This window comes from Polypterus senegalus, chromosome 14, assembly GCF_016835505.1.
Source record: "Polypterus senegalus isolate Bchr_013 chromosome 14, ASM1683550v1, whole genome shotgun sequence".
In the NCBI taxonomy this organism is placed as follows: domain Eukaryota; kingdom Metazoa; phylum Chordata; class Cladistia; order Polypteriformes; family Polypteridae; genus Polypterus; species Polypterus senegalus.
Genome location: NC_053167.1, coordinates 14843890 through 14866910, shown reverse-complemented (window position 1 = coordinate 14866910; position 23021 = coordinate 14843890). Strand labels below are relative to the sequence as shown.

The 23021-nt window shown below is 45.8% G+C and overlaps 9 non-coding genes across 9 annotated transcripts; 5 read left to right on the top strand and 4 right to left on the bottom strand.

Annotated features, from left to right (window-relative positions):
* Positions 1 to 4244: 4244 nt before the first annotated feature.
* Positions 4245 to 4316, top strand: trnae-uuc. Its single transcript has one exon. It is a non-coding gene; the product is annotated as a tRNA-Glu (tRNA).
* Positions 4317 to 7154: 2838 nt separating this feature from the next.
* trnae-uuc lies at positions 7155 to 7225 on the top strand. Its single transcript has one exon. It is a non-coding gene; the product is annotated as a tRNA-Glu (tRNA).
* A 763-nt stretch (positions 7226 to 7988) lies between these two features.
* On the bottom strand, positions 7989 to 8060 carry trnah-gug. Its single transcript has one exon. It is a non-coding gene; the product is annotated as a tRNA-His (tRNA).
* A 548-nt stretch (positions 8061 to 8608) lies between these two features.
* On the top strand, positions 8609 to 8680 carry trnae-uuc. The gene has a single exon. It is a non-coding gene; the product is annotated as a tRNA-Glu (tRNA).
* Positions 8681 to 11963: 3283 nt separating this feature from the next.
* trnah-gug lies at positions 11964 to 12035 on the bottom strand. Its single transcript has one exon. It is a non-coding gene; the product is annotated as a tRNA-His (tRNA).
* A 2825-nt stretch (positions 12036 to 14860) lies between these two features.
* On the bottom strand, positions 14861 to 14932 carry trnah-gug. Its single transcript has one exon. It is a non-coding gene; the product is annotated as a tRNA-His (tRNA).
* Positions 14933 to 16929: 1997 nt separating this feature from the next.
* On the top strand, positions 16930 to 17000 carry trnae-uuc. The gene has a single exon. It is a non-coding gene; the product is annotated as a tRNA-Glu (tRNA).
* A 4593-nt stretch (positions 17001 to 21593) lies between these two features.
* Positions 21594 to 21665, top strand: trnae-uuc. The gene has a single exon. It is a non-coding gene; the product is annotated as a tRNA-Glu (tRNA).
* A 750-nt stretch (positions 21666 to 22415) lies between these two features.
* Positions 22416 to 22487, bottom strand: trnah-gug. Its single transcript has one exon. It is a non-coding gene; the product is annotated as a tRNA-His (tRNA).
* Positions 22488 to 23021: the final 534 nt, after the last annotated feature.

Sequence of the window (23021 nt, the reverse complement as noted above, 5' to 3'; positions counted from 1 at the left end):
GTCCATCAATGCTACGGTTGTCCACGGTAATCATCAAGAATGACTCCAAATCATGTCCTGCTGTTTTCCACTGTTTGTCCATCAATCCATCAGTTGCCCAGGTAACAATGCAAATCGCATCCAAATAATTGCTGGGATCCTTTCGGGTAGGTACTAACAATCCATCCAAAAGTCCGGAAAATGATCCAGAGCATGAGACAACAACACGACACCACGGTTCCCCTGAAGGCAGCAGGGCAAGAATTAGCAATCAAAACACATAAATAAACGGAAAGGGTCCTGGAGGTAGGAAACAGCACACAAAACAGCAGCACACAATCAATTGTCAGAGATGCCAAGTTCATAAAACATATGATTTGATGAGATCGGCTAAAATACTTCCTTACACTCTGGTGCTCCGAGGAATTTCCTTGCATATTTTGTTATATATATGTATATCCTTTTTAAAATTCTCTACTTTTGGAGCCCAAAAGAAAGTGCGCGATCGTCGGAAACGAGACTGAAGCACGTTTCAGATGAACGGCATACGTTGCGTTGAATCTGATCCATTGAACCTGGACTGAAAGAGCCCGTGCCCTACAGCCCAGTGTTAACTAGTGCTCTCCCTAAAGGGGGCCTAGGCTGACCGAGATGGCAACTTGAAGAGGACGCAATTATAACATAGGTGTGAGTTAAAGGACTTATTTCAGTATCACTCGGTTGAAAACACAAGCAGTGAAACATTTCTTAAACTGCCGTGACCCAGATTCGAACCGGGTTGCTGCCACAACGCAGAGTACTGACCACTATACGATCACGGCACGCAAAGCACAACTGACACGAAAGCTTTTCTCCCATAGCCAGAATAACAGCGACTCCGATACTGGAGCACTCTTCGTTTCCTACTTACCCAGCTTGAAACGTGGACCGGAGAGGAAGGTGGATTGGAAAGAGTGAAACTCTCACTCGGTCTGTCCCGACCAAAGCTAAGTCACGGGTTTCTGACTGATTTGGAGCTTGCCTCATAGCATACGTGAGAGGAATGAAGTCGTTGACTTGGGGTGTCTCCTGCCTGAATATTTCAAGCAGTGCCTGTTTTGGTAGGCTGGGCAATGGGTAGGCAAATTGGGGCATCTTCAGACACGTACTCGTGGCAGTCTTTAGCGTCCTTGCCTTGAGTTGAGATGACACACCATGCGATTCAGTGAGTAGCTACTTTATGATGGTTATCAAATGTTTCGATTGGATGCAAAGCTCTGGGATTATACGAAAGGGAAGAAAAAAAAAAAAACAGCAAGCCAGCCTCCTCTGGACTAATGGACTGAGGTTGAAAGTCACAGCATCAGCGTGATGACCTTCTTTTTCTGTATCCCATATGGTCTAGCGGTTAGGATTCCTGGTTTTCACCCAGGCGGCCCGGTTCGACTCCGGTATGGGAAAGCTCTTTCGAGTTCACTTCCTAAACACAGGTGTACTCCTCGTCCTGCCCATGTTTTCTTCCAGGCTGTTTTGTCCATCAATGCGTACAGGTTGCTCCGTAATCAATGTCAAGAATCGCTCCAAAATAATGTTGCTTTGGGATCCTTTCAGTACCACAGCAGGTAGCCTAACAATCCCCAGTCCAAAAGTCCCGGGATAAAATCGCATCCAAGAGCATGAGACGAGACAACCACGACACCACGGTTCCCCTGAAGGCAGCAGGGCAAGAATTAGCAATCAAAACACATAAATAAACGGAAAGGGTCCTGGAGAGGTAGGAAACAGCACACAAAACAGCAGCACACAATCAATTGTCAGAGATGCCAAGTTCATAAAACATATGATTTGATGAGATCGGCTAAAATACTTCCTTACACTCTGGTGCTCGCAGGAATTTCCATGCATATTTTGTTATATATATGTATATCCTTTTTTAAAATTCTCTACTTTTGGAGCCCAAAAGAAAGTGGCGCGATCGTCGCGAGACTGAAGCACGTTTCAGATGAAACGGCATACGTTGCGTTGAATCTGATCCATTGAACCTGGACTGAAAGAGCCCGTGCCCTACAGCCCAGTGTTAACTAGCGCTCTCCCTAAAGGGGGCCTAGGCTGACCGAGATGGCAACTTGAAGAGGACGCAATTATAACATAGGTGTGAGTTAAAGGACTTATTTCAGTATCACTCGGTTGAAAACACAAGCAGTGAAACATTTCTTAAACTGCCGTGACCCGGATTCGAACCGGGTTGCTGCGGCCACAACGCAGAGTACTGACTACTATACGATCACGGCACGCAAAGCACAACTGACCATAAAGCTTTTCTCCCATAGCCAGAATAACAGCGACTCCGATATTGGAGCACTCTTCGCTTTCTACTTACCCAGCTTGAAACGTGGACCGGAGAGGAAGGTGGATTGGAAAAGAGTGAAACTCTCACTCGGTCTGTCCCGACCAAAGCTAAGTCACGGGTTTCTGACTGATTTGGAGCTTGCCTCATAGCATACGTGAGAGGAATGAAGTCGTTGACTTGGGGTGTCTCCTGCCTGAATATTTCAAGCAGTGCCTGCTTTGGTAGGCAGGAATAGGCAAATTGGGGCATCTTCAGACACGACTGTGGCAGTCTTTAGCGTCCTTGCCTTGAGTTGAGATGACACACCATGCCATTGTGAGTAGCTACTTTATGATGGTTATCAAATGTTTCGATTGGATGCAAAGCTCTGGGATTATACGAAAGGGAAAAGAAAAAAAAAAACAGCAAGCCAGCCTCCTCTGGACTAATGGACTGAGGTTGAAAGTCACAGCATCAGCGTGATGACCTTCTTTTTCTGTATCCCATATGGTCTAGCGGTTAGGATTCCTGGTTTTCACCCAGGCGGCGGGTTCGACTCGGTATGGGAAAGCTCTTTCGAGTTCACTTCCTAAACACAGGTGTACTCCTCGTCCTGCCCATGTTTTCTTCCAGGCTGTTTTGTCCATCAATGCGTACAGGTTGCTCCCACGTAATCAATGTCAAGAATCGCTCCAAAATAATGTTGCTTTGGGATCCTTTCAGTACCACAGCAGGTAGCCTAACAATCCCCAGTCCAAAAGTCCCGGATAAAATCGCATCCAAGAGCATGAGACGAGACAACCACGACACCACGGTTCCCCTGAAGGCAGCAGGGCAAGAATTAGCAATCAAAACACATAAATAAACGGAAAGGGTCCTGGAGAGGTAGGAAACAGCACACAAAACAGCAGCACACAATCAATTGTCAGAGATGCCAAGTTCATAAAACATATGATTTGATGAGATCGGCTAAAATACTTCCTTACACTCTGGTGCTCGCAGGAATTTCCATGCATATTTTGTTATATATATGTATATCCTTTTTTAAAATTCTCTACTTTTGGAGCCCAAAAGAAAGTGGCGCGATCGTCGGAAACGAGACTGAAGCACGTTTCAGATGAAACGGCATACGTTGCGTTGAATCTGATCCATTGAACCTGGACTGAAAGAGCCCGTGCCCTACAGCCCAGTGTTAACTAGTGCTCTCCCTAAAGGGGGCCTAGGCTGACCGAGATGGCAACTTGAAGAGGACGCAATTATAACATAGGTGTGAGTTAAAGGACTTATTTCAGTATCACTCGGTTGAAAACACAAGCAGTGAAACATTTCTTAAACTGCCGTGACCCGGATTCGAACCGGGGTTGCTGCGCACAACGCAGAGTACTGACCACTATACGATCACGCACGCAAAGCACAACTGACCAGAAAGCTTTTCTCCCATAGCCAGAATAACAGCGACTCCGATACTGGAGCACTCTTCGTTTCCTACTTACCCAGCTTGAAACGTGGACCGGAGAGGAAGGTGGATTGGAAAAGAGTGAAACTCTCACTCGGTCTGTCCCGACCAAAGCTAAGTCACGGGTTTCTGACTGATTTGGAGCTTGCCTCATAGCATACGTGAGAGGAATGAAGTCGTTGACTTGGGGTGTCTCCTGCCTGAATATTTCAAGCAGTGCCTGTTTTGGTAGGCTGGGCAATGGGTAGGCAAATTGGGGCATCTTCAGACGCGTACTCGTGGCAGTCTTTAGCGTCCTTGCCTTGAGTTGAGATGACACACCATGCGATTCAGTGAGTAGCTACTTTATGATGGTTATCAAATGTTTCGATTGGATGCAAAGCTCTGGGATTATACGAAAGGGAAGAAAAGAAAAAAAAAAAACAGCAAGCCAGCCTCCTCTGGACTAATGGACTGAGGTTGAAAGTCACAGCATCAGCGTGATGACCTTCTTTTTCTGTATCCCATATGGTCTAGCGGTTAGGATTCCTGGTTTTCACCCAGGCGGCCCGGGTTCGACTCCCGGTATGGGAAAGCTCTTTCGAGTTCACTTCCTAAACACAGGTGTACTCCTCGTCCTGCCCATGTTTTCTTCCAGGCTGTTTTGTCCATCAATGCGTACAGGTTGCTCCCACGTAATCAATGTCAAGAATCGCTCCAAAATAATGTTGCTTTGGGATCCTTTCAGTACCACAGCAGGTAGCCTAACAATCCCCAGTCCAAAAGTCCCGGGATAAAATCGCATCCAAGAGCATGAGACGAGACAACCACGACACCACGGTTCCCCTGAAGGCAGCAGGGCAAGAATTAGCAATCAAAACACATAAATAAACGGAAAGGGTCCTGGAGAGGTAGGAAACAGCACACAAAACAGCAGCACACAATCAATTGTCAGAGATGCCAAGTTCATAAAACATATGATTTGATGAGATCGGCTAAAATACTTCCTTACACTCTGGTGCTCGCAGGAATTTCCATGCATATTTTGTTATATATATGTATATCCTTTTTTAAAATTCTCTACTTTTGGAGCCCAAAAGAAAGTGGCGCGATCGTCGGAAACGAGACTGAAGCACGTTTCAGATGAAACGGCATACGTTGCGTTGAATCTGATCCATTGAACCTGGACTGAAAGAGCCCGTGCCCTACAGCCCAGTGTTAACACGCGCTCTCCTAAAGGGGCCTAGGCTGACCGAGATGGCAACTTGAAGAGGACGCAATTATAACATAGGTGTGAGTTAAAGGACTTATTTCAGTATCACTCGGTTGAAAACACAAGCAGTGAAACATTTCTTAAACTGCCGTGACCCGGATTCGAACCGGGGTTGCTGCGCCACAACGCAGAGTACTGACCACTATACGATCACGGCACGCAAAGCACAACTGACCAGAAAGCTTTTCTCCCATAGCCAGAATAACAGCGACTCCGATACTGGAGCACTCTTCGTTTCCTACTTACCCAGCTTGAAACGTGGACCGGAGAGGAAGGTGGATTGGAAAAGTGAAACTCTCACTCGGTCTGTCCCGACCAAAGCTAAGTCACGGGTTTCTGACTGATTTGGAGCTTGCCTCATAGCATACGTGAGAGGAATGAAGTCGTTGACTTGGGGTGTCTCCTGCCTGAATATTTCAAGCAGTGCCTGTTTTGGTAGGCTGGGCAATGGGTAGGCAAATTGGGGCATCTTCAGACACGTACTCGTGGCAGTCTTTAGCGTCCTTGCCTTGAGTTGAGATGACACACCATGCGATTCAGTGAGTAGCTACTTTATGATGGTTATCAAATGTTTCGATTGGATGCAAAGCTCTGGGATTATAGGAAAGGGAAGAAAAGAAAAAAAAAGCAGCAAGCCAGCCTCCTCTGGACTAATGGACTGAGGTTGAAAGTCACAGCATCAGCGTGATGACCTTCTTTTTCTGTATCCCATATGGTCTAGCGGTTAGGATTCCTGGTTTTCACCCAGGCGGCCCGGTTCGACTCCGGTATGGGAAAGCTCTTTCGAGTTCACTTCCTAAACACAGGTGTACTCCTCGTCCTGCCCATGTTTTCTTCCAGGCTGTTTTGTCCATCAATGCGTACAGGTTGCTCCCACGTAATCAATGTCAAGAATCGCTCCAAAATAATGTTGCTTTGGGATCCTTTCAGTACCACAGCAGGTAGCCTAACAATCCCCAGTCCAAAAGTCCCGGATAAAATCGCATCCAAGAGCATGAGACGAGACAACCACGACACCACGGTTCCCTGAAGGCAGCAGGGCAAGAATTAGCAATCAAAACACATAAATAAACGGAAAGGGTCCTGGAGAGGTAGGAAACAGCACACAAAACAGCAGCACACAATCAATTGTCAGAGATGCCAAGTTCATAAAACATATGATTTGATGAGATCGGCTAAAATACTTCCTTACACTCTGGTGCTCGCAGGAATTTCCATGCATATTTTGTTATATATATGTATATCCTTTTTTAAAATTCTCTACTTTTGGAGCCCAAAAGAAAGTGGCGCGATCGTCGGAAACGAGACTGAAGCACGTTTCAGATGAAACGGCATACGTTGCGTTGAATCTGATCCATTGAACCTGGACTGAAAGAGCCCGTGCCCTACAGCCCAGTGTTAACACGCGCTCTCCCTAAAGGGGGCCTAGGCTGACCGAGATGGCAACTTGAAGAGGACGCAATTATAACATAGGTGTGAGTTAAAGGACTTATTTCAGTATCACTCGGTTGAAAACACAAGCAGTGAAACATTTCTTAAACTGCCGTGACCCGGTTCGAACCGGGGTTGCTGCGGCCAACGCAGAGTACTGACCACTATACGATCACGGCACGCAAAGCACAACTGACCAGAAAGCTTTTCTCCCATAGCCAGAATAACAGCGACTCCGATACTGGAGCACTCTTCGTTTCCTACTTACCCAGCTTGAAACGTGGACCGGAGAGGAAGGTGGATTGGAAAAGAGTGAAACTCTCACTCGGTCTGTCCCGACCAAAGCTAAGTCACGGGTTTCTGACTGATTTGGAGCTTGCCTCATAGCATACGTGAGAGGAATGAAGTCGTTGACTTGGGGTGTCTCCTGCCTGAATATTTCAAGCAGTGCCTGTTTTGGTAGGCTGGGCAATGGGTAGGCAAATTGGGGCATCTTCAGACACGTACTCGTGGCAGTCTTTAGCGTCCTTGCCTTGAGTTGAGATGACACACCATGCGATTCAGTGAGTAGCTACTTTATGATGGTTATCAAATGTTTCGATTGGATGCAAAGCTCTGGGATTATACGAAAGGGAAGAAAAGAAAAAAAACAGCAAGCCAGCCTCCTCTGGACTAATGGACTGAGGTTGAAAGTCACAGCATCAGCGTGATGACCTTCTTTTTCTGTATCCCATATGGTCTAGCGGTTAGGATTCCTGGTTTTCACCCAGGCGGCCGGGTTCGACTCCCGGTATGGGAAAGCTCTTTCGAGTTCACTTCCTAAACACAGGTGTACTCCTCGTCCTGCCCATGTTTTCTTCCAGGCTGTTTTGTCCATCAATGCGTACAGGTTGCTCCCACGTAATCAATGTCAAGAATCGCTCCAAAATAATGTTGCTTTGGGATCCTTTCAGTACCACAGCAGGTAGCCTAACAATCCCCAGTCCAAAAGTCCGGGATAAAATCGCATCCAAGAGCATGAGACAGAGACAACCACGACACCACGGTTCCCCTGAAGGCAGCAGGGCAAGAATTAGCAATCAAAACACATAAATAAACGGAAAGGGTCCTGGAGAGGTAGGAAACAGCACACAAAACAGCAGCACACAATCAATTGTCAGAGATGCCAAGTTCATAAAACATATGATTTGATGAGATCGGCTAAAATACTTCCTTACACTCTGGTGCTCGCAGGAATTTCCATGCATATTTTGTTATATATATGTATATCCTTTTTTAAAATTCTCTACTTTTGGAGCCCAAAAGAAAGTGGCGCGATCGTCGGAAACGAGACTGAAGCACGTTTCAGATGAAACGGCATACGTTGCGTTGAATCTGATCCATTGAACCTGGACTGAAAGAGCCCGTGCCCTACAGCCCAGTGTTAACACGCTCTCCTAAAGGGGCCTAGGCTGACCGAGATGGCAACTTGAAGAGGACGCAATTATAACATAGGTGTGAGTTAAAGGACTTATTTCAGTATCACTCGGTTGAAAACACAAGCAGTGAAACATTTCTTAAACTGCCGTGACCCGGATTCGAACCGGGGTTGCTGCGGCCACAACGCAGAGTACTGACCACTATACGATCACGGCACGCAAAGCACAACTGACCAGAAAGCTTTTCTCCCATAGCCAGAATAACAGCGACTCCGATACTGGAGCACTCTTCGTTTCCTACTTACCCAGCTTGAAACGTGGACCGGAGAGGAAGGTGGATTGGAAAGAGTGAAACTCTCCCTCGGTCTGTCCCGACCAAAGCTAAGTCACGGGTTTCTGACTGATTTGGAGCTTGCCTCATAGCATACGTGAGAGGAATGAAGTCGTTGACTTGGGGTGTCTCCTGCCTGAATATTTCAAGCAGTGCCTGTTTTGGTAGGCTGGGCAATGGGTAGGCAAATTGGGGCATCTTCAGACACGTACTCGTGGCAGTCTTTAGCGTCCTTGCCTTGAGTTGAGATGACACACCATGCGATTCAGTGAGTAGCTACTTTATGATGGTTATCAAATGTTTCGATTGGATGCAAAGCTCTGGGATTATACGAAAGGGAAGAAAAGAAAAAAAACAGCAAGCCAGCCTCCTCTGGACTAATGGACTGAGGTTGAAAGTCACAGCATCAGCGTGATGACCTTCTTTTTCTGTATCCCATATGGTCTAGCGGTTAGGATTCCTGGTTTTCACCCAGGCGGCCCGGGTTCGACTCCCGGTATGGGAAAGCTCTTTCGAGTTCACTTCCTAAACACAGGTGTACTCCTCGTCCTGCCCATGTTTTCTTCCAGGCTGTTTTGTCCATCAATGCGTACAGGTTGCTCCCACGTAATCAATGTCAAGAATCGCTCCAAAATAATGTTGCTTTGGGATCCTTTCAGTACCACAGCAGGTAGCCTAACAATCCCCAGTCCAAAAGTCCGGGATAAAATCGCATCCAAGAGCATGAGACGAGACAACCACGACACCACGGTTCCCCTGAAGGCAGCAGGGCAAGAATTAGCAATCAAAACACATAAATAAACGGAAAGGGTCCTGGAGAGGTAGGAAACAGCACACAAAACAGCAGCACACAATCAATTGTCAGAGATGCCAAGTTCATAAAACATATGATTTGATGAGATCGGCTAAAATACTTCCTTACACTCTGGTGCTCGCAGGAATTTCCATGCATATTTTGTTATATATATGTATATCCTTTTTTAAAATTCTCTACTTTTGGAGCCCAAAAGAAAGTGGCGCGATCGTCGGAAACGAGACTGAAGCACGTTTCAGATGAAACGGCATACGTTGCGTTGAATCTGATCCATTGAACCTGGACTGAAAGAGCCCGTGCCCTACAGCCCAGTGTTAACAGCTCTCCCCTAAAGGGGCCTAGGCTGACCGAGATGGCAACTTGAAGAGGACGCAATTAACAATAACATAGGTGTGAGTTAAAGGACTTATTTCAGTATCACTCGGTTGAAAACACAAGCAGTGAAACATTTCTTAAACTGCCGTGACCGGATTCGAACCGGGGTTGCTGCGGCCACAACGCAGAGTACTGACCACTATACGATCACGGCACGCAAAGCACAACTGACCAGAAAGCTTTTCTCCCATAGCCAGAATAACAGCGACTCCGATACTGGAGCACTCTTCGTTTCCTACTTACCCAGCTTGAAACGTGGACCGGAGAGGAAGGTGGATTGGAAAAGAGTGAAACTCTCACTCGGTCTGTCCCGACCAAAGCTAAGTCACGGGTTTCTGACTGATTTGGAGCTTGCCTCATAGCATACGTGAGAGGAATGAAGTCGTTGACTTGGGGTGTCTCCTGCCTGAATATTTCAAGCAGTGCCTGTTTTGGTAGGCTGGGCAATGGGTAGGCAAATTGGGGCATCTTCAGACACGTACTCGTGGCAGTCTTTAGCGTCCTTGCCTTCAGTTGAGATGACACACCATGCGATTCAGTGAGTAGCTACTTTATGATGGTTATCAAATGTTTCGATTGGATGCAAAGCTCTGGGATTATACGAAAGGGAAGAAAAGAAAAAAAAGCAAGCCAGCCTCCTCTGGACTAATGGACTGAGGTTGAAAGTCACAGCATCAGCGTGATGACCTTCTTTTTCTGTATCCCATATGGTCTAGCGGTTAGGATTCCTGGTTTTCACCCAGGCGGCCCCTAACAATCGACTCGGTATGGGAAAGCTCTTTCGAGTTCACTTCCTAAACACAGGTGTACTCCTCGTCCTGCCCATGTTTTCTTCCAGGCTGTTTTGTCCATCAATGCGCAGGTTGCTCCCACGTAATCAATGTCAAGAATCGCTCCAAAATAATGTTGCTTTGGGATCCTTTCAGTACCACAGCAGGTAGCCTAACAATCCCCAGTCCAAAAGTCCCGGGATAAAATCGCATCCAAGAGCATGAGACGAGACAACCACGACACCACGGGGTTCCCCTGAAGGCAGCAGGGCAAGAATTAGCAATCAAAACACATAAATAAACGGAAAGGGTCCTGGAGAGGTAGGAAACAGCACACAAAACAGCAGCACACAATCAATTGTCAGAGATGCCAAGTTCATAAAACATATGATTTGATGAGATCGGCTAAAATACTTCCTTACACTCTGGTGCTCGCAGGAATTTCCATGCATACGGCACGCAAAGCACAACTGACCAGAATCCTTTTCTAAAATTCTCAGACTAACAGCGACTCCCAAACTGGAGCAGTCTTCGCGATCGTACGGAAACGAGACTTGAAACGTGGACCGGAGAGGAAGGTGGATTGGAAAAGTGAAACTCTCACTCGGTCTGTCCCGACCAAAGCTAAGTCACGGGTTTCTGACTGATTTGGAGCTTGCCTCATAGCATACGTGAGAGGAATGAAGTCGTTGACTTGGGGTGTCTCCTGCCTGAATATTTCAAGCAGTGCCTGTTTTGGTAGGCTGGGCAATGGGTAGGCAAATTGGGGCATCTTCAGACACGTACTCGTGGCAGTCTTTAGCGTCCTTGCCTTGAGTTGAGATGACACACCATGCGATTCAGTGAGTAGCTACTTTATGATGGTTATCAAATGTTTCGATTGGATGCAAAGCTCTGGGATTATACGAAAGGGAAGAAAAGAAAAAAAACAGCAAGCCAGCCTCCTCTGGACTAATGGACTGAGGTTGAAAGTCACAGCATCAGCGTGATGACCTTCTTTTTCTGTATCCCATATGGTCTAGCGGTTAGGATTCCTGGTTTTCACCCAGGCGGCCCGGTATGGGAAAGCTCTTTCGAGTTCACTTCCTAAACACAGGTGTACTCCTCGTCCTGCCCATGTTTTCTTCCAGGCTGTTTTGTCCATCAATGCGTACAGGTTGCTCCCACGTAATCAATGTCAAGAATCGCTCCAAAATAATGTTGCTTTGGGATCCTTTCAGTACCACAGCAGGTAGCCTAACAATCCCCAGTCCAAAAGTCCGGGATAAAATCGCATCCAAGAGCATGAGACGAGACAACCACGACACCACGGTTCCCCTGAAGGCAGCAGGGCAAGAATTAGCAATCAAAACACATAAATAAACGGAAAGGGTCCTGGATAGGTAGGAAACAGCACACAAAACAGCTTTTTAAAATCAATTGTCACTTTTGCCAAGCCCATAAAACATATGAGTTGGTGAGATCGGCTAAAATACTTCCCACTCTGGTGCTCGCAGGAATTTCCATGCATATTTTGTTATATATATGTATATCCTTTTTTAAAATTCTCTACTTTTGGAGCCCAAAAGAAAGTGGCGCGATCGTCGGAAACGAGACTGAAGCACGTTTCAGATGAAACGGCATACGTTGCGTTGAATCTGATCCATTGAACCTGGACTGAAAGAGCCCGTGCCCTACAGCCCAGTGTTAACACGCGCTCTCCCTAAAGGGGGCCTAGGCTGACCGAGATGGCAACTTGAAGAGGACGCAATTATAACATAGGTGTGAGTTAAAGGACTTATTTCAGTATCACTCGGTTGAAAACACAAGCAGTGAAACATTTCTTAAACTGCCGTGACCCGGATTCGAACCGGGGTTGCTGCGGCCACAACGCAGAGTACTGACCACTATACGATCACGGCACGCAAAGCACAACTGACCAGAAAGCTTTTCTCCCATAGCCAGAATAACAGCGACTCCGATACTGGAGCACTCTTCGTTTCCTACTTACCCAGCTTGAAACGTGGACCGGAGAGGAAGGTGGATTGGAAAAGAGTGAAACTCTCACTCGGTCTGTCCCGACCAAAGCTAAGTCACGGGTTTCTGACTGATTTGGAGCTTGCCTCATAGCATACGTGAGAGGAATGAAGTCGTTGACTTGGGGTGTCTCCTGCCTGAATATTTCAAGCAGTGCCTGTTTTGGTAGGCTGGGCAATGGGTAGGCAAATTGGGGCATCTTCAGACACGTACTCGTGGCAGTCTTTAGCGTCCTTGCCTTGAGTTGAGATGACACACCATGCGATTCAGTGAGTAGCTACTTTATGATGGTTATCAAATGTTTCGATTGGATGCAAAGCTCTGGGATTATACGAAAGGGAAGAAAAGAAAAAAAACAGCAAGCCAGCCTCCTCTGGACTAATGGACTGAGGTTGAAAGTCACAGCATCAGCGTGATGACCTTCTTTTTCTGTATCCCATATGGTCTAGCGGTTAGGATTCCTGGTTTTCACCCAGGCGGCCCGGTTCGACTCCGGTATGGGAAAGCTCTTTCGAGTTCACTTCCTAAACACAGGTGTACTCCTCGTCCTGCCCATGTTTTCTTCCAGGCTGTTTTGTCCATCAATGCGTACAGGTTGCTCCCACGTAATCAATGTCAAGAATCGCTCCAAAATAATGTTGCTTTGGGATCCTTTCAGTACCACAGCAGGTAGCCTAACAATCCCCAGTCCAAAAGTCCGGGATAAAATCGCATCCAAGAGCATGAGACGAGACAACCACGACACCACGGTTCCCCTGAAGGCAGCAGGGCAAGAATTAGCAATCAAAACACATAAATAAACGGAAAGGGTCCTGGAGAGGTAGGAAACAGCACACAAAACAGCAGCACACAATCAATTGTCAGAGATGCCAAGTTCATAAAACATATGATTTGATGAGATCGGCTAAAATACTTCCTTACACTCTGGTGCTCGCAGGAATTTCCATGCATATTTTGTTATATATATGTATATCCTTTTTTAAAATTCTCTACTTTTGGAGCCCAAAAGAAAGTGGCGCGATCGTCGGAAACGAGACTGAAGCACGTTTCAGATGAAACGGCATACGTTGCGTTGAATCTGATCCATTGAACCTGGACTGAAAGAGCCCGTGCCCTACAGCCCAGTGTTAACAGCTCTCCCTAAAGGGGCCTAGGCTGACCGAGATGGCAACTTGAAGAGGACGCAATTATAACATAGGTGTGAGTTAAAGGACTTATTTCAGTATCACTCGGTTGAAAACACAAGCAGTGAAACATTTCTTAAACTGCCGTGACCCGGATTCGCTGCGGCCACAACGCAGAGTACTGACCACTATACGATCACGGCACGCAAAGCACAACTGACCAGAAAGCTTTTCTCCCATAGCCAGAATAACAGCGACTCCGATACTGGAGCACTCTTCGTTTCCTACTTACCCAGCTTGAAACGTGGACCGGAGAGGAAGGTGGATTGGAAAAGAGTGAAACTCTCACTCGGTCTGTCCCGACCAAAGCTAAGTCACGGGTTTCTGACTGATTTGGAGCTTGCCTCATAGCATACGTGAGAGGAATGAAGTCGTTGACTTGGGGTGTCTCCTGCCTGAATATTTCAAGCAGTGCCTGTTTTGGTAGGCTGGGCAATGGGTAGGCAAATTGGGGCATCTTCAGACACGTACTCGTGGCAGTCTTTAGCGTCCTTGCCTTGAGTTGAGATGACACACCATGCGATTCAGTGAGTAGCTACTTTATGATGGTTATCAAATGTTTCGATTGGATGCAAAGCTCTGGGATTATACGAAAGGGAAGAAAAGAAAAAAACAGCAAGCCAGCCTCCTCTGGACTAATGGACTGAGGTTGAAAGTCACAGCATCAGCGTGATGACCTTCTTTTTCTGTATCCCATATGGTCTAGCGGTTAGGATTCCTGGTTTTCACCCAGGCGGCCGGGTTCGACTCGGTATGGGAAAGCTCTTTCGAGTTCACTTCCTAAACACAGGTGTACTCCTCGTCCTGCCCATGTTTTCTTCCAGGCTGTTTTGTCCATCAATGCGTACAGGTTGCTCCCACGTAATCAATGTCAAGAATCGCTCCAAAATAATGTTGCTTTGGGATCCTTTCAGTACCACAGCAGGTAGCCTAACAATCCCCAGTCCAAAAGTCCGGGATAAAATCGCATCCAAGAGCATGAGACGAGACAACCACGACACCACGGTTCCCCTGAAGGCAGCAGGGCAAGAATTAGCAATCAAAACACATAAATAAACGGAAAGGGTCCTGGAGAGGTAGGAAACAGCACACAAAACAGCAGCACACAATCAATTGTCAGAGATGCCAAGTTCATAAAACATATGATTTGATGAGATCGGCTAAAATACTTCCTTACACTCTGGTGCTCGCAGGAATTTCCATGCATATTTTGTTATATATATGTATATCCTTTTTTAAAATTCTCTACTTTTGGAGCCCAAAAGAAAGTGGCGCGATCGTCGGAAACGAGACTGAAGCACGTTTCAGATGAAACGGCATACGTTGCGTTGAATCTGATCCATTGAACCTGGACTGAAAGAGCCCGTGCCCTACAGCCCAGTGTTAACACGCGCTCTCCCTAAAGGGGGCCTAGGCTGACCGAGATGGCAACTTGAAGAGGACGCAATTATAACATAGGTGTGAGTTAAAGGACTTATTTCAGTATCACTCGGTTGAAAACACAAGCAGTGAAACATTTCTTAAACTGCCGTGACCCGGATTCGAACCGGGGTTGCTGCGGCCACAACGCAGAGTACTGACCACTATACGATCACGGCACGCAAAGCACAACTGACCAGAAAGCTTTTCTCCCATAGCCAGAATAACAGCGACTCCGATACTGGAGCACTCTTCGTTTCCTACTTACCCAGCTTGAAACGTGGACCGGAGAGGAAGGTGGATTGGAAAAGAGTGAAACTCTCACTCGGTCTGTCCCGACCAAAGCTAAGTCACGGGTTTCTGACTGATTTGGAGCTTGCCTCATAGCATACGTGAGAGGAATGAAGTCGTTGACTTGGGGTGTCTCCTGCCTGAATATTTCAAGCAGTGCCTGTTTTGGTAGGCTGGGCAATGGGTAGGCAAATTGGGGCATCTTCAGACACGTACTCGTGGCAGTCTTTAGCGTCCTTGCCTTGAGTTGAGATGACACACCATGCGATTCAGTGAGTAGCTACTTTATGATGGTTATCAAATGTTTCGATTGGATGCAAAGCTCTGGGATTATACGAAAGGAAAGAAAAAAAAAAACAGCAAGCCAGCCTCCTCTGGACTAATGGACTGAGGTTGAAAGTCACAGCATCAGCGTGATGACCTTCTTTTTCTGTATCCCATATGGTCTAGCGGTTAGGATTCCTGGTTTTCACCCAGGCGGCCGGGTTCGCGGTATGGGAAAGCTCTTTCGAGTTCACTTCCTAAACACAGGTGTACTCCTCGTCCTGCCCATGTTTTCTTCCAGGCTGTTTTGTCCATCAATGCGTACAGGTTGCTCCCACGTAATCAATGTCAAGAATCGCTCCAAAATAATGTTGCTTTGGGATCCTTTCAGTACCACAGCAGGTAGCCTAACAATCCCCAGTCCAAAAGTCCGGGATAAAATCGCATCCAAGAGCATGAGACGAGACAACCACGACACCACGGTTCCCCTGAAGGCAGCAGGGCAAGAATTAGCAATCAAAACACATAAATAAACGGAAAGGGTCCTGGAGGTAGGAAACAGCACACAAAACAGCAGCACACAATCAATTGTCAGAGATGCCAAGTTCATAAAACATATGATTTGATGAGATCGGCTAAAATACTTCCTTACACTCTGGTGCTCGCAGGAATTTCCATGCATATTTTGTTATATATATGTATATCCTTTTTTAAAATTCTCTACTTTTGGAGCCCAAAAGAAAGTGGCGCGATCGTCGGAAACGAGACTGAAGCACGTTTCAGATGAAACGGCATACGTTGCGTTGAATCTGATCCATTGAACCTGGACTGAAAGAGCCCGTGCCCTACAGCCCAGTGTTAACACGCGCTCTCCCTAAAGGGGGCCTAGGCTGACCGAGATGGCAACTTGAAGAGGACGCAATTATAACATAGGTGTGAGTTAAAGGACTTATTTCAGTATCACTCGGTTGAAAACACAAGCAGTGAAACATTTCTTAAACTGCCGTGACCCGGATTCGAACCGGGGTTGCTGCGCCACAACGCAGAGTACTGACCACTATACGATCACGGCACGCAAAGCACAACTGACCAGAAAGCTTTTCTCCCATAGCCAGAATAACAGCGACTCCGATACTGGAGCACTCTTCGTTTCCTACTTACCCAGCTTGAAACGTGGACCGGAGAGGAAGGTGGATTGGAAAAGAGTGAAACTCTCACTCGGTCTGTCCCGACCAAAGCTAAGTCACGGGTTTCTGACTGATTTGGAGCTTGCCTCATAGCATACGTGAGAGGAATGAAGTCGTTGACTTGGGGTGTCTCCTGCCTGAATATTTCAAGCAGTGCCTGTTTTGGTAGGCTGGGCAATGGGTAGGCAAATTGGGGCATCTTCAGACACGTACTCGTGGCAGTCTTTAGCGTCCTTGCCTTGAGTTGAGATGACACACCATGCGATTCAGTGAGTAGCTACTTTATGATGGTTATCAAATGTTTCGATTGGATGCAAAGCTCTGGGATTATACGAAAGGGAAGAAAAGAAAAAAAACAGCAAGCCAGCCTCCTCTGGACTAATGGACTGAGGTTGAAAGTCACAGCATCAGCGTGATGACCTTCTTTTTCTGTATCCCATATGGTCTAGCGGTTAGGATTCCTGGTTTTCACCCAGGCGGCCCGGTTCGACTCCCGGTATGGGAAAGCTCTTTCGAGTTCACTTCCTAAACACAGGTGTACTCCTCGTCCTGCCCATGTTTTCTTCCAGGCTGTTTTGTCCATCAATGCGTACAGGTTGCTCCCACGTAATCAATGTCAAGAATCGCTCCAAAATAATGTTGCTTTGGGATCCTTTCAGTACCACAGCAGGTAGCCTAACAATCCCCAGTCCAAAAGTCCCGGGATAAAATCGCATCCAAGAGCATGAGACGAGACAACCACGACACCACGGTTCCCCTGAAGGCAGCAGGGCAAGAATTAGCAATCAAAACACATAAATAAACGGAAAGGGTCCTGGAGAGGTAGGAAACAGCACACAAAACAGCAGCACACAATCAATTGTCAGAGATGCCAAGTTCATAAAACATATGATTTGATGAGATCGGCTAAAATACTTCCTTACACTCTGGTGCTCGCAGGAATTTCCATGCATATTTTGTTATATATATGTATATCCTTTTTTAAAATTCTCTACTTTTGGAGCCCAAAAGAAAGTGGCGCGATCGTCGGAAACGAGACTGAAGCACGTTTCAGATGAAACGGCATACGTTGCGTTGAATCTGATCCATTGAACCTGTACTGTTAGAGAGATATTAATTACAAAGAGACACGGATCACATTAAAAGGTGCACCTCCCGGCAGGCACGAGAGTGTCTATTATGGGATGTTAAAAAAGCGAAGAAGGTGCACGAGTGCCGCAATAGTCAATTCCGCATTTGTTTGATATAAGTAAGAATCAGCAGTGTACCGAATTAAGATAAGTGTGCGTTGATGACCAGAGGTGGGTTCGTTTGCATTTAACTTGTATTTTATGTTTTTTATATGTTAAGACGTAAAGTCGTTTACATGTACTGATTATGTTATTGATTTGGATTCTATACTGCCGGTAAGCTAGTGCTTAATTTCAGTAATACTGCCATCTAGTGGACTTTGGGTACTTTATCAATAAGTTTTATGTATTCTTTTTTATTGTAGACCACACATACAAATCCACCTATACCTATTCGAGTACAGGTGTATATCTCCAAATAAATGAGTTCAATTTCAATCTATGCTGCTGTGTGGAATTCTCTGCATCATTTACCAGTGTCCTGATCGACACTCTGGAGTGAACACAATAAGTCCTGAACATACTAAAGATACAGTGGTGTGAAAAACTATTTGCCCCCTTCCTGATTTCTTATTCTTTTGCATGTTTGTCACACAAAATATTTCTGATCATCAAACACATTTAACCATTAGTCAAATATAACACAAGTAAACACAAAATTTAGTTTTTAAATGATGGTTTTTATTATTTAGGGAGAAAAAAAAATCCAAACCTACATGGCCCTGTGTGAAAAAGTAATTGCCCCTGAACCTAATAACTGGTTGGGCCACCCTTAGCAGCAATAACTGCAATCAAGCATTTGCGATAACTTGCAATGAGTCTTTTACAGCGCTCTGGAGGAATTTTGGCCCACTCATCTTTGCAGAATTGTTGTAATTCAGCTTTATTTGAGGGTTTTCTAGCATGAACCGCCTTTTTAAGGTCATGCCATAGCATCTCAATTGGATTCAGGTCAGGACTTTGACTAGGCCAATCCAAAGTCTTCATTTTGTTTTTCTTCAGCCATTTAGAGGTGGATTTGCTGGTGTGTTTTGGGTCATTGTCCTGTTGCAGCACCCAAGATCGCTTCAGCTTGAGTTGACGAACAGATGGCCAGACATTCTCCTTCAGGATTTTTTGGCAGACAGTAGAATTCATGGTTCCATCTATCACAGCAAGCCTTCCAGGTCCTGAAGCAGCAAAACAACCCCAGACCATCACACTACCACCACCATATTTTACTGTTGGTATGATGTTCTTTTTCTGAAATGCTGTGTTTCTTTTACGCCAGATGTAACGGGACATTTGCCTTCCAAAAAGTTCAACATTTGTATCATCAGTCCACAAGGTATTTTCCCAAAAGTCTTGGCAATCATTGAGATGTTTCTTAGCATCGAGACGAGCCCTAATGTTCTTTTTGCTTAACAGTGGTTTGCGTCTTGGAAATCTGCCATGCAGGCTGTTTTTGCCCAGTCTCTTTCTTATGGTGGAGTCGTGAACACTGACCTTAATTGAGGCAAAGGAGGCCTGCAGTTCTTTAGACGTTGTCCTGGGGTCTTTTGTGACCTCTCGGATGAGTCGTCTCTGCTCTTGGGGTAATTTTGGTCGGCCGGCCACTCCTGGGAAGGTTCACCACTGTTCCATGTTTTTGCCATTTGTGGATAATGGCTCTCACTGTGGTTCTCTGGAGTCCCAAAGCTTTAGAAATGGTTTTATAACCTTTACCAGACTGATAGATCTCAATTACTTCTGTTCTCATTTGTTCCTGAATTTCTTTGGATCTTGGCATGATGTCTAGCTTTTGAGGTGCTTTTGGTCTACTTCTCTGTGTCAGGCAGCTCCTATTTAAGTGATTTCTTGATTGAAACAGGTGTGGCAGTAATCAGGCCTGGGGTGGCTACGGAAATTGAACTCAGGTGTGATACACCACAGTTAGGTTATTTTTAACAAGGGGCAATTACTTTTTCACACAGGGCCATGTAGGTTTGGATTTTTTCTCCCTAAATAATAAAACCATCATTTAAAACTGCATTTGTGTTTACTGGTGTTATATTTGACTAATGGTTAAATGTGTTTGATGATCAGAAACATTTTGTGTGACAAACATGCAAAAGAATAAGAAATCAGGAAGGGGGCAAATAGTTTTTCACACCACTGTATAGTGGTCCTTTGTTACAAAATTTGGTCCTTCGAGCCGGAAAGTGTGTTTACAACGGAAGAAAGATGTCAGAGTATCAGTCCTACAGTAACCGTCCTCGACGCTTGACCCGTCCACCAGCCTATCTTAAAGAATTTGAAGTTCAGTATCCTGGTCAAGTTCCATTACCATCTGTGGCCCATACAGCACGCCCATCACCTGATAAGAAAAGATATAGGAGCTAAAACCCGACAGACCACTATCTTTCATGGCACAGAGCAGTCTTCAGTGTCACCTACTTTGACATCATCAGCATCCGTGTCACATTCTACAAGTAAGAAGCCTGAGAAGAGCAAAGTTTTCTGCCCATACTGTGATAGCACTGAGCATTACCTGAGTCAATGCTCTCAATTTCAACAGCTTAATAAGGAGCAGATAATCAACTGGATTAAAACTAAAAATAGATGCTGGAGGTGTGGACGAGCCCATCAAGCTGCTCAGTGCACACTGAAGAAACCATGTCATCTCTGTAACAGGAAGCATCTTCAAATCCTGCATGAAGTAAACGATAGATCACCAAAGGAAGAAATTTGTTTAGTGAGTTCTACAAGTGAAACTCTGTACCTAGATAAACCCAAAGGCTCCAGCCGCGTCCTCCTTAAAATAATCAAAGTTCGTCTACAACACCAAGATGAAGTTTTAGACACTTATGCTATTCTTGATGATGGATCAGAGAGAACAATCCTGTTATCTGATGCTACCCAGAAACTAGGTCTGAAGGGAGAACCAGAGGATCTAATACTAAGGACCATTAGACAAGATGTGAAGACACTGCATGGTGTCTTTTATGTATTCTTTTTTATTGTAGACCACACATACAAATCCACCTATACCTATTCGAGTACAGGTGTATATCTCCAAATAAATGAGTTCAATTTCAATCTAAGCTGCTGTGTGGAATTCTCTGCATCATTTACCAGTGTCCTGATCGACACTCTGGAGTGAACACAATAAGTCCTGAACATACTAAAGATATAGTGGTCCTTTGTTACATGGACTGAAAGAGCCCGTGCCCTACAGCCCAGTGTTAACACGCGCTCTCCCTAAAGGGGGCCTAGGCTGACCGAGATGGCAACTTGAAGAGGACGCAATTATAACATAGGTGTGAGTTAAAGGACTTATTTCAGTATCACTCGGTTGAAAACACAAGCAGTGAAACATTTCTTAAACTGCCGTGACCCGGATTCGAACCGGCGTTGCTGCGGCCACAACGCAGAATACTGACCACTATACGATCACGGCACGCAAAGCACAACTGACAAGAAAGCTTTTCTCCCATAGCCAGAATAACAGCGACTCCGATACTGGAGCACTCTTCGTTTCCTACTTACCCAGCTTGAAACGTGGACCGGAGAGGAAGGTGGGTTGGAAAGAGTGAAACTCTCACTCGGTCTGTCCCGACCAAAGCTAAGTCACGGGTTTCTGACTGATTTGGAGCTTGCCTCATAGCATACGTGAGAGGAATGAAGTCGTTGACTTGGGGTGTCTCCTGCCTGAATATTTCAAGCAGTGCCTGTTTTGGTAGGCTGGGCAATGGGTAGGCAAATTGGGGCATCTTCAGACACGTACTCGTGGCAGTCTTTAGCGTCCTTGCCTTGAGTTGAGATGACACACCATGCGATTCAGTGAGAAGCTACTTTATGATGGTTATCAAATGTTTCGATTGGATGCAAAGCTCTGGGATTATACGAAAGGGAAGAAAAGAAAAAAAAAACAGCAAGCCAGCCTCCTCTGGACTAATGGACTGAGGTTGAAAGTCACAGCATCAGCGTGATGACCTTCTTTTTCTGTATCCCATATGGTCTAGCGGTTAGGATTCCTGGTTTTCACCCAGGCGGCCCGGGTTCGACTCCCGGTATGGGAAAGCTCTTTCGAGTTCACTTCCTAAACACAGGTGTACTTTTCTTCCAGGCTGTTTTGTCCATCAATGCGTACAGGTTGCTCCCACGTAATCAATGTCAAGAATCGCTCCAAAATAATGTTGCTTTGGGATCCTTTCAGTACCACAGCAGGTAGCCTAACAATCCCCAGTCCAAAAGTCCCGGGATAAAATCGCATCCAAGAGCATGAGACGAGACAACCACGACACCACGGTTCCCCTGAAGGCAGCAGGGCAAGAATTAGCAATCAAAACACATAAATAAACGGAAAGGGTCCTGGAGAGGTAGGAAACAGCACACAAAACAGCAGCACACAATCAATTGTCAGAGATGCCAAGTTCATAAAACATATGATTTGATGAGATCGGCTAAAATACTTCCTTACACTCTGGTGCTCGCAGGAATTTCCATGCATATTTTGTTATATATGTGTATATCCTTTTTTAAAATTCTCTACTTTTGGAGCCCAAAAGAAAGTGGCGCGATCGTCGGAAACGAGACTGAAGCACGTTTCAGATGAAACGGCATACGTTGCGTTGAATCTGATCCATTGAACCTGGACTGAAAGAGCCCGTGCCCTACAGCCCAGTGTTAACACGCGCTCTCCCTAAAAGGGGCCTAGGCTGACCGAGATGGCAACTTGAAGAGGACGCAATTATAACATAGGTGTGAGTTAAAGGACTTATTTCAGTATCACTCGGTTGAAAACACAAGCAGTGAAACATTTCTTAAACTGCCGTGACCCGGATTCGAACCGGGGTTGCTGCGGCCACAACGCAGAGTACTGACCACTATACGATCACGGCACGCAAAGCACAACTGACAAGAAAGCTTTTCTCCCATAGCCAGAATAACAGCGACTCCGATACTGGAGCACTCTTCGTTTCCTACTTACCCAGCTTGAAACGTGGACCGGAGAGGAAGGTGGATTGGAAAAGAGTGAAACTCTCCCTCGGTCTGTCCCGACCAAAGCTAAGTCACGGGTTTCTGACTGATTTGGAGCTTGCCTCATAGCATACGTGAGAGGAATGAAATCGTTGACTTGGGTGTCTCCTGCCTGAATATTTCAAGCAGTGCCTGTGGTGGTTAGCTGGGCAATTGGTAGTCAAATTGGGGCATCTTCTGACACTTACTCGTGGCGGTCTTTGCATCCTTGCCTTGAGCTGAGATGACACACCATGTGATTGAGAGAGAAGCTAGTTTATGATGGTGTTCAAATGTTCTGATTGGATCCAAAGCTATGGGATTATATGAAAGAGATTAAAAAGAACAACGAGCCAGACTTCAGAATCCTTACCATATGAAGAAGAAAAGAAGGTTTCGGCTCCTGATTGATAACT